Below are 9,733 nucleotides of genomic sequence, written 5' to 3'. Positions count from 1 at the left end.
GATGCTAGTTGCGTTTATTTGTTTTTTCAGAAAAACAATAATTTTAGTACTCTAAAAATGATTAACTGTGGCTCATTTATTAGTATAAATATGTCCCTTTTACTGCACAAGATATATTTTTTATTAAAGAGATTATATTTATTTATCTAACATTTCCATGGAACTGGGCCCCTCACATTCTCCCTCATGGAGCCTCCAAGGGTTGAAGAGCCTTCAGGCTTAGACCTAGAGACCATCTAGGCCCACCCCCTTCTGGTCAAGAAGAGGAAATAGAAGATCCCTAAAACTTCCTAAGCTGAGCTCCCTGGTTTCTTTGTGATGTTCTCAGAGATAACTGTCCCCCGGGGAGAAGCAGATAAAAATTTCTCTTTGAAGGTAGATCTAACTGAAAGCAGGGCTGATTGAACCGGACACTACGATCTACCCTGATTATCCAACGTGTCGATGCCAGAAGCGTTTCCGTGGGACGGACAGCTACCTCTGCTCACCAGCTCTCTGTCACTGTCGTGAACAAACCAGACAAAACACCACCAGGACCAGGCAAGCTGAGCCTTCTCCTCCCTGAGCACTTAGACTAAATGGCCACTCAGTTCTCCTTCCTCATAACATATGAGGGCCCCACTCCTGCCAGATCCTCTGGGTTTCCAGTGAACGTTTGGGATTGTCCTGTGTGAGGACATACTGAACTACGGCATCCTGGATAATCATCACTGGAAACGGCAAGGGAGAGACAGAACGGAAAGAGGGGTGTTCCTCCCATTAGGGGAGACAGGGAAAGCCTTTCTGGGAAGGAGGGAGAACGTAAATGGAGACCAACATGAGGAGTCAGCCAGAGGAAGATGGAGAGAGATTTCAGACGGAGAGAAGCAGCAGTGCAAAGGCCCTGAGGCAGAATAATAGAACATGGCTTGCTCAAAAGTCAGGAAGGGTACAAGCTCTTGGTGTCCAAGGATTTGGGGAAAGCAGTTTCAAGCTGAACCTTGGGGCAATGCCCAGTAACTATCAAAGGCCCGTGGCAGGTTCTGTTCTGAGCCAAGAAGCCACAGGTTTGTGTGAACCTGGGCCCTACAGCTGGGCCCCTGGATGATTGGCAGCAAGACCAATGAGGAGGGAGGTGCTGACCTGGATCTCAGGGGAAGGGGAAGCTTCCAGTCTCAGTCCATTCCCCTGGTGCCGGGTGCTAACTCAGGGGCCTTGAGTGCCCGGGCATTGTTCCAGCATGGAGTCCGCAGAGCAGCTGGCATCACCCCCCGCCCCCCTGCCCCCCCCCCCCGAGACCCAGCACACTGGGGACACTGTGACCTGTCTGGGACATACTCTCCAGTGCCTCTGCTCTTTGGAGTTCAGCAAGAAAGTCCTGATCAGGCTGTACAAGGGCATCTCTTTGGGCCTTTGAGTGGTTTGCAGCTTCTGAGGTACCCAGTCCTGTCAGGGTTAGGTGCCCGGGATTGGCTGGTGTGGCTTCTTCGAATAGGGTTCCCCAGGGACTGCAGCCTGAAAATCCTACCACATCCTGTTTCCTGGAAGTGCCCCGAAGTTCCCTTTGACTCGGCTCCTAGTCACTGTCCTTGGCCTGGCCTGGGATTCAGGCTCTATTCTAGGACCAACCCAGCTAGACCCTACCTGCCCTCACCCTGCACACTTCCTAGTGACTTGTGACAGCATAGCGCCCCCCCCCCCCGCCCCCCAGGCTGACAGCAGGGGCTCTAGAGTCCCAACTGCCTGCACATCATCTCTTCAATCTGTGTCACTTTGGGCAAATCATAAATCTCTTGGAGCCTCATTGCCGGCACCTAAAAAGTAGGGCTTTTAATAAAAGCATCTACTCCCGAGGTTAGTTAGCGGTTTGAGTTCAAAGAGATCATGCTCACCACGTGTTGACACAGTATCTGGTACAGAATAAGTTTAGCATCATAGTGTGAAGGAGGCTGCCTGACCCATTACTCCTTTGGCCCAGCTCAGCCTGCCTTGAGTTTAGAAGTGGCTGCCACCTCCCCTGTCCCAGCTCCTGGGGTAGAGCTCGCGCCAAGTCACACCTTGCTGGCCACTCACTGGCGCTCTGCTGCCACCTGGTGGGCCTGGCCTCGCACCACACGCCCACCTGATGAAGCCGCGGTGAGGGCGGGGCACTGATTGCAGACAGGCCTCTTTGATCTTTTCAACACCTTCCGCTCACAGTGCTCAGGGACCAGGACCCACTGTACTCATCTTCCCTGGCACTTAGAACCTTCTTCAGTGCTGGCCACTGTCCTTAGATCGTCATAGCCTCGGGTTCCGCCTCTAAGAAGCCCAGGCCAGGCCCACTGCCCTCACTCTCCCCACTCCCAGTGACTTCCTGTTCACCATCCCCACTCCCCCTCCTCCATCCCCCATTCCCCCTCCTCCATCCCCCTATTCCCCCATTCCCCCCAGCAGGGGCTCTGGAGTCCAAACTGCCTACAGTTCATCTTTTCAATCAGTGTGATTTTGGGGTGTGAGTGTTAGGGTCTCCCAAGGAGGAACGCAGGAGGCCAAAAGTGGTAAGGGATTATAAATGTATTATGTCATCTGGAGACCAGATGGGCTGAGCCCCCAAATGACGCCAACACCCAGCGATGGGGAGTCGGAGATTTTAAAGGACTCTAGGCGGGCTTTTCCGGGCAGGCGGAGAATTCTCTGAGCGGTCAGGGTCCTGGGAATCCTGGGAAGGTGGGAGAGGGAGGATAATGGGCTTAGCAAGTGGAATGTGACCGAAGCAAAAGGGAATGTCCATTGTGAAGTGGCCTAGGGCCGTGGTCGGCAAGCTGCGGCTCGTGAGCCACATGCGGCTCTTTGGCCCCTTGAGTGTGGCTCTTCCACAAAATACCACAGCCTGGGCAAGTCTATTTTGAAGAAGTGGCATTAGAAGAAGTTTAAGTTTAAAAAATTTGGCTCTCAAAAGAAATTTCAATCGTTGTACTGTTGACTAATGAGTTTGCCGACCACTGGCCTAGAGGTCCGTTCCCAGGGGAGGGGGTATCGATTCAATTATTTGATCAGACCTAACAGTGAGTTCTTGCTCCTTCACACACACCCCAACAGAAAATTCTAGAATGTGATCAATGAAGGACGTGGCTCTAAGTGGGGTTGATGCTGCTGCCCTGTCGCGGGAGACGTGGAACACACAGAACTGGCTGTTGAGGAGGCAGAGAGGACAGGCAGGCACATCTGTGGCCGGCTGCAGGGTCCCGGACCCACAAAATGGCCTTCGGCCCCAGCTCCTGTTACACCTGTGTGATCTCAGGCAAGTTACTTAACCTCTCTGAGCTTCAGCAGCCTCATCGACAAAATGGCAATAGATAATAATTACAAAATTGCTGTAAAAATTAGATGAGCAATAATATCTAAAAGCACCCAGCACAGAGCTTGGCAAGTTGCTGACGTCTGAGAAAAGCGGAGACCCCTGAGAATCCCCTGCAAACGTGCCGGCAGCCTAGCGAGGGCGGGATAGCGGGCTCATCCCCTCAACTCCCCGTCAGCTGTGGCCTGAGCGCGGCTGCTGCTCATCAGCTGAGTCCCTGCCTGCGGAGCCCGGGGAGTGGGGCGGGCAGCTCTGAAGGTGGAGGCAGTGGTGAGATGGAGACAGACAGAGTGAAGTCTGTCCACTGGGGCGCCTACCAGGAAAGCCCAGCAGCCGGGGGGGGGGGGGCACCTGGGGGACAACAGGAGCCCCTCCTCCCTGAGGCACAAGAGCAAGAGTGGCTTCTGCTGCCTCAGCCTGGGCTCCCGGGAAGGAGCTGGGGGACGCCGTCACTGCCCACTCCGGTAGGAAAGTCGTCCCAGGAGAACTAGCATCGCCCCCCACACAGGCACGGAGGCTGGTGCCGGGGAGCAGGATGCCCAGGTCCCCACGTGCTCCCTGGCAGAGAAGAGCACCAGTAAGTCAGAGACGGGACTTAGACCGCCCGTGGCCGCTCTGGCCAGTGTCTATGAAGAAGGGGGTGGGGGTGGGGGGGCTTGCAGGGCTGGATTAGAAGGGCTTCGGAGGTGGAAAATAGTGAGGGGTCAACCTCAGTGTCCGCTACGATGTCACCCCAGATTCCTGCCCAGGACACAGCGGGAGGATTGGCTCTCCTTGGGGCCGGAGGCACAGGAGAGGTTTCTCGGAGGAACAAGAGCTTCCTTGGAGTCTGGAAAGGTAAGCTGGGCTCACAGGCGTGAGGTGGGAGGGGGGCAGTCCGGTCAGGACTTAGGGTGAGAGGGGAAGGTGACTCCGGGTGGGGCGAGGGCTCAGAGGCAGGTTTGGGGAACGGCCAACAGCTCTATCCTGGCTGGAGCTCCAAGTCCCAGAAAGAAAGTGCGGACCCGCGGCCTGGGCCTGAGTCTCCGGGCACTGGGAGCCCCTGCCGAGGCTGTCGGACTTCCCCTGCAGGCTGTGCTGAGTCACGGAAAGGTTTTTAGCAAGGAAAAAAAAAAAATGGGGCTGACCAGACTTGAGGTCATGAAAATATCTCCCTCCCAGGTGGCTGCGAGGCTTACACGTGTTCTTGTGTGAGAAAACACTTTGTAAAGGGTACAGCATATGGGCAGGCCTCTGGGAGCAGCAGCTTGTCCTTAAACGGCAGGGCGCTGGGCTGGTGGCGTGGAGCAATGGATAGGAGGAAGCCTGGGCTTTGGATGCTGGCTACAGCAAGGACTGGCTGTGTGGCAAGACACTCAGCCTCAGTTTCTTCGTCCGCAGAACGGGAACAGATTATCTGCGTCTCGGGGAGGCCGTGGGGTGAGGGTTCATGTGCCTGGCATGGAGTAAGCTCTTGCGTCAGGGGTCTTTGATTGCTAGCAACAGAAACACAACTCGGGCTACTTAAGGGTATAAGGGAGGTTCTGAAGGTGTCCCACAGAACTAACAACAAAAAAAAAGTCTGAGCAGAGCAGGTCTGAAGAAGGAATAGAACCGAGCAGGCCTGTGGACACAGGTGGAAGGAATTAATGGGTGATCTTTCAAGTTGTTGCCATTAGAAAGTAATCAGCTCTAACCACGTCCAGCCTTGTTTGTCTGCGTACAATAATTAGATTCCCTGGAGAATCTTGTTTGGGTGGCTTGGGCCTCGTGCCAAATCCTTGCCCAGGCCTGGAATGGTCTGGAGCAGGGGTGCAGGGAGTGTGGTATTTAACACTCACTTCAGGATGATGAAACAGGAAGGAGACATTTTCAAAGGGAATAAGAAGGAAGGGATGCAAGAGAGACAAAGACAGAGCTGTCCTCTACCGCGCTCGGCAAACGGTGGCCGGCGAGTTACATAGGGCTCATAGGCGAGGCTTCCTCCCTGAGCAGCTCCCGGGTCTTTGCTGCTTTCTTTCTTTTCTTTTCTTTCTTTCTTTTTTTAAAAAAATATATTTTATTGATTTTTTACAGAGAGGAAGAGAGAGGGATAGAGATAGAGAGTTAGAAACATTGATGAGAGAGAAACATCGATCAGCTGCCTTCTGCACACCCCCTACTGGGGATGTGCCCGCAACCAAGGTACATGCCCTTGACCGGAATCGAACCTGGGACCTTTCAGTCCTCAGGCCGACGCTCTATCCACTGAGCCAAACCGGTTTCGGCCTTTGCTGCTTTCTGAGAGAGAAAATCCTGCAGGCACCTGGGCAAGGTTGCCAGGTGCTCCTAGGGAGCACGGTCCGAAATGCAGGAGGCTGACAGCAGAGCCCACCTCACCCCAAGCGTCTGTACTTGGGTCTTTCCCATGAGAGATACAGGGGTGAAATAGGAGCCAGGGGTTCAAGTCCTATCTTTGCAGGGGGTTTTTGTTGTTGTTGTTGTTTTAGTTGTGTGACCTTGGACAAATTACCTAACCTTTTTGAGCCTCAGTTGGCTCATCTGTAAAATGGGGATAATAATTGTTTAAATTTAGGATTATCCTTATTTGTTTAGTTTCTTCCAGGTTGCAAAGAGCCACCCACAAGTGGCTTCAGAGGAGGCAGAGGAAGGTATGATTAGGAAGAGCTGGACCTTTTCAAGGCTGAGCTTGTTGCTGCTTCGTGGAGGCCGGGGGCAAGCCCATCTTCGTTAAGGAGATGGCGGCCGCTGTAGCGACCAGTCAGCAAAGGGCACCTCTGCTCCTTCTGAGACTTTTTGGTACTTCCTTGTCTCTCTCACACGGTTACAGGGCCTCATCCGGCTGGTTTGTCCCACCCCGAGTGGAACACGCCCGTGGGGCAATGTCTGTGCACCGGACCACCGTGTCCTTCGCTCTCTGTCTCAGGAAGGGTCCCTGGCTCTGCTGGTGGCCAGGAGGCTGAGCAAAGCCTCTGGGGGAACAGCGAACGGCTGAGTGTTGGTTTCCTCGTGCTGCTCTGCGACCTGGGTGGCTGAAACTACAGGAGTTTATTGTCCCGCGGTTCTGGAAGCTGCACCTCTGAAAGCAAGGTGTCGTCCGCGCTCCCTTTGAACCCTGGGGGAGATCCCTTCCTGCCTTCTCCAGCTCCTGGTGTTTGCATCCCTTGACTTGTAGATGCATCACTCCAGTCTCTGCCTCGGTTGTCCCACGTCTGTCTTCTCTGTGTCTGTCTTCACAGGGTGTTGACCTCGCTCTGTGTGTCTGTGTCTCCTTATAAGAACACCAGTCATATCAGATTAAAGACTCACCCTACTCCAATAGGACCTCATCTTAACTAACTACGTCTGCCATGATCCTGTTTCCAACTAAGGTCACTTTCCAAGGTGCTGGGGGTTAGGATTTTATGTGAGTTTTTGGGGATACAATTCCACAGAGAACAGAGTTTCACAGACTGCCCAGCATCTACCCAGCGGGGTTATGGTGAGTGTTACATGAGATGATATTCATACAGTGTCTACCATGATGTCGCAGAAAATAAAATTGTTTTCCCATAGTGCAGTGGTCCTCAAAGTGCAGTCTCAACAAGCAGCCTCAACACTCTCCAGCACCGCCCCCTCCCCCACAAGACCTGCTGCATCAGAAACTCAGACAGGAGGCCCCCGTCTGCTTTAACAAGTCCTCCAGGTGGTGCTCACACAAGCGGAAGTTTGGGAACCGTTGGTTTTCTTCAGTTATCTGGCCCGGGCAGCAGTGAGGCTGAGGAGGAGAAGGCCTGGAAAAACGCATCCCAGCTCTGGAGCCACCCACAGCTTCCCAGGAAAGCCCAGGCCTGGCCCCCCCCTTCCTTAGAGGCCAGGGTGTCCCTCACGCTGCCCCTCCCTGGCCTTGGGCCAGTCCGTCCCGGCGTGCTGACACACTCGGTGTTGGGCCAGGTGTGGTCTGCTAGACCGTGTCCTGGTGGGAACATTCTCGACCTCACAATCGGGGGGTAGTAGCTCTACGGACAGGGGCACGCCCGCCCTTCCACCAGACATCAGCCCAGCCCTGCCTGCTCTCTCTGCGGGACGGCGGGGCTGGGCTCCATGAATTTTCGGTGCTAAGTCCTGTCTTCCCAGGGCAGAGGCAGAGACACAGAGAGACCCGCCTGGTCACACTAAGGTCTGTGGCAAAGCCCAGCCCAGAGCCCAGTGGCCCTGGCGCCTCCGAAGAGTTCCTCCCACTCGTGCTGTAAGTCCCCCCCTGGCCGTGCATCTGCTGGTGTCTGGCACGCTCAGGCAAGTAACGGACGTGCTGGCTCCAGACTGAGCAGTGCCACCATCTCTGGCGGAAAACAACTGAGCAGGAGGCTGCCTTTTGGCACCAGAATCGGTGGCGGGAGGGACGCAGCTCTGAGGGCAGAGGGTGTCTGAGGGTGAACCCAGCAGGCCCTCCAGGCTCCCACCTCACCCCACCCCCCATGACAGCCTGTGTCCTCTGGCCCCGTCTCAGTTCTCCTGAGCACGGGACTTTGAAGATTTACTCTCCAGCCTGGAATTTCCCTGTCTGTGGCTAACAGAGCACAGGCTTAGAGAGGAAAGCCATGAATCCTATATCCCCCCTCCGCCCCACCCTACCCCCAACCCCCACCCCCATCCTCCCCCCTCGAGGCTGCTTCAAGCAGGAAAGGAAGGGACAGATGGCGGCAGGTCGCGGGGCTGCAGAGTCTGGTCCAGGGTCGGGTGCAGCGCCACCTGTGGGCGTCTGGGACGTCCAGCACCTCCCGTGCCCACGGGGCCTGGTTGGTGGCTGCTGGCTCCTTGCCTTGGAGTTGATGCTTCCTGTGATCAAAGGCCTCCCTCCCTACCTCCCTCCCTCGGGGTCTCTTGCTTTTTTCTTTCCTCCGGCCTCCCTGAGAGCTAAACACCCAGCTTCTGGACAGGATGCTGCTTCATGGCAGGGGTGGGCCTTCCTCTTCTCCTCTCCCCACCCCGGGGCGTGCCAGGCCTGGGCGCCCCTCATCCAGGCGGGGGCCAAGTTACCGCACAGGCTCCCAGGAAGGATCCCGCCTTCCCTTTTCCCTGAGGGAACAGTGACTCTGAGTCACTGAGTCCTCCCCCTGCCCTCCAGTCACAGCGGTGAGTGTAAAAGCACACAACATAGGGACTGTGTGTGAGTGTGAGTGTGAGTGTGTGTGTGGGTTTTACTTCGGGAATCTGAAATTTTGCCTTCATTTATTCCTTTTCTAACATTCTTCTTTTCTTTAGATCTGAATTTCCTACCTTTATCACTTTCCTTCTCTCTGAAGAACTTCTTGTAACATTCTGTGCCAGGTCTACTGACAACACATCCAATTTCTGTTTGTCGGAGAAAGTCATTTCTCCTTCACCTTTGCAGGATCATTTCACAGACACAGAATTCTAAGTTGGTTTTTTGTTCTCAACACTTTAAATGTGTCACTCCACTCTCTTCTTGCTGTCACGGTTTCTGAGAAGATGGGTGTAATTCCTGTCTTTGCCCCTCTATCAGTAAGGTGTTTTGTTTTTTTACTCTGGCTTCTTTCAAGATTTTTTCTTAATCTTTTATATTCTGCAGTCTGCATGTGATATATGCCTAGGTATAGGGTTTTTATGTGCTTTCTGTTTGGTTGGTTTGGGTTAGGTTTTTTCCCCCCTCCCCCCCTTGGGTTAGGTTTTTATCTGTTTGTTTGTTTGTTGCATTTGTCCTGCTTGGTGTTATTCTCCAAGCTTCCCGGATCTGTTGTTAATTTGGGGAAATTCTCAGTCATATTTCTTCAAATATTTCTTGTGTTCCCTTTATCTCTTTCTTCTCCTCCTGGTGATATTTTAAAAAATAACATAAGAGGTCTTTTCCCCCTTTAAAATGTTGTGCTGATGGATGAGTTACTGTGTGTCCAACATGAAAAAGACTGTTAGACTTACAGGCACCATTCCAGCCGCCGCTGCCCACACACAGGCAGCCTCCCCCTCCACCTTCGCCCGTAGAATGCAGTGAGCACCTGCGGGGGGGGGGGGGGAACCCCCACTCCCCCAAGAAGACATGGTTAAACTCGTCTCCAAGTCCAGTGGCTGGCCGCGTGGGAAACCAGCCCCTCCCCGGGTTTTAGTGCTCTCCCCGCATCACTCTCTGCCCGTGCCCTCCACGCCGCTGCCTTCGGAAGCAAAGACAAGCACCTTCCGTGGTTCTCACCGGTCAGAGCACTCCTGCTAACAGTGTTTAGGAGCAAAGGACGCTGATGTCTGCCCCTTAGTAAAAAATGTACCAAAAGTAAGATGGGTTGATGGATGAATACAAGAGTACACAGATGATTACATGTGGAATACGTTTAGTAAGATGTAATTGGAACACTGAGGTAGTGGGTATATGAGTGATGGCTGTTTGATGTTTTCAGCTCCCCTGTATATTTGAAAACGTTCATGATCCAATTTGGGGTCCGG

The sequence above is a fragment of the Cnephaeus nilssonii genome, assembly GCF_951640355.1.
Source record: "Cnephaeus nilssonii genome assembly, chromosome: 14".
Classification (NCBI taxonomy): domain Eukaryota; kingdom Metazoa; phylum Chordata; class Mammalia; order Chiroptera; family Vespertilionidae; genus Cnephaeus; species Cnephaeus nilssonii.
The sequence above is the reverse complement of the archived record's forward strand: the minus strand, read 5'-3'. Positions refer to the sequence as shown.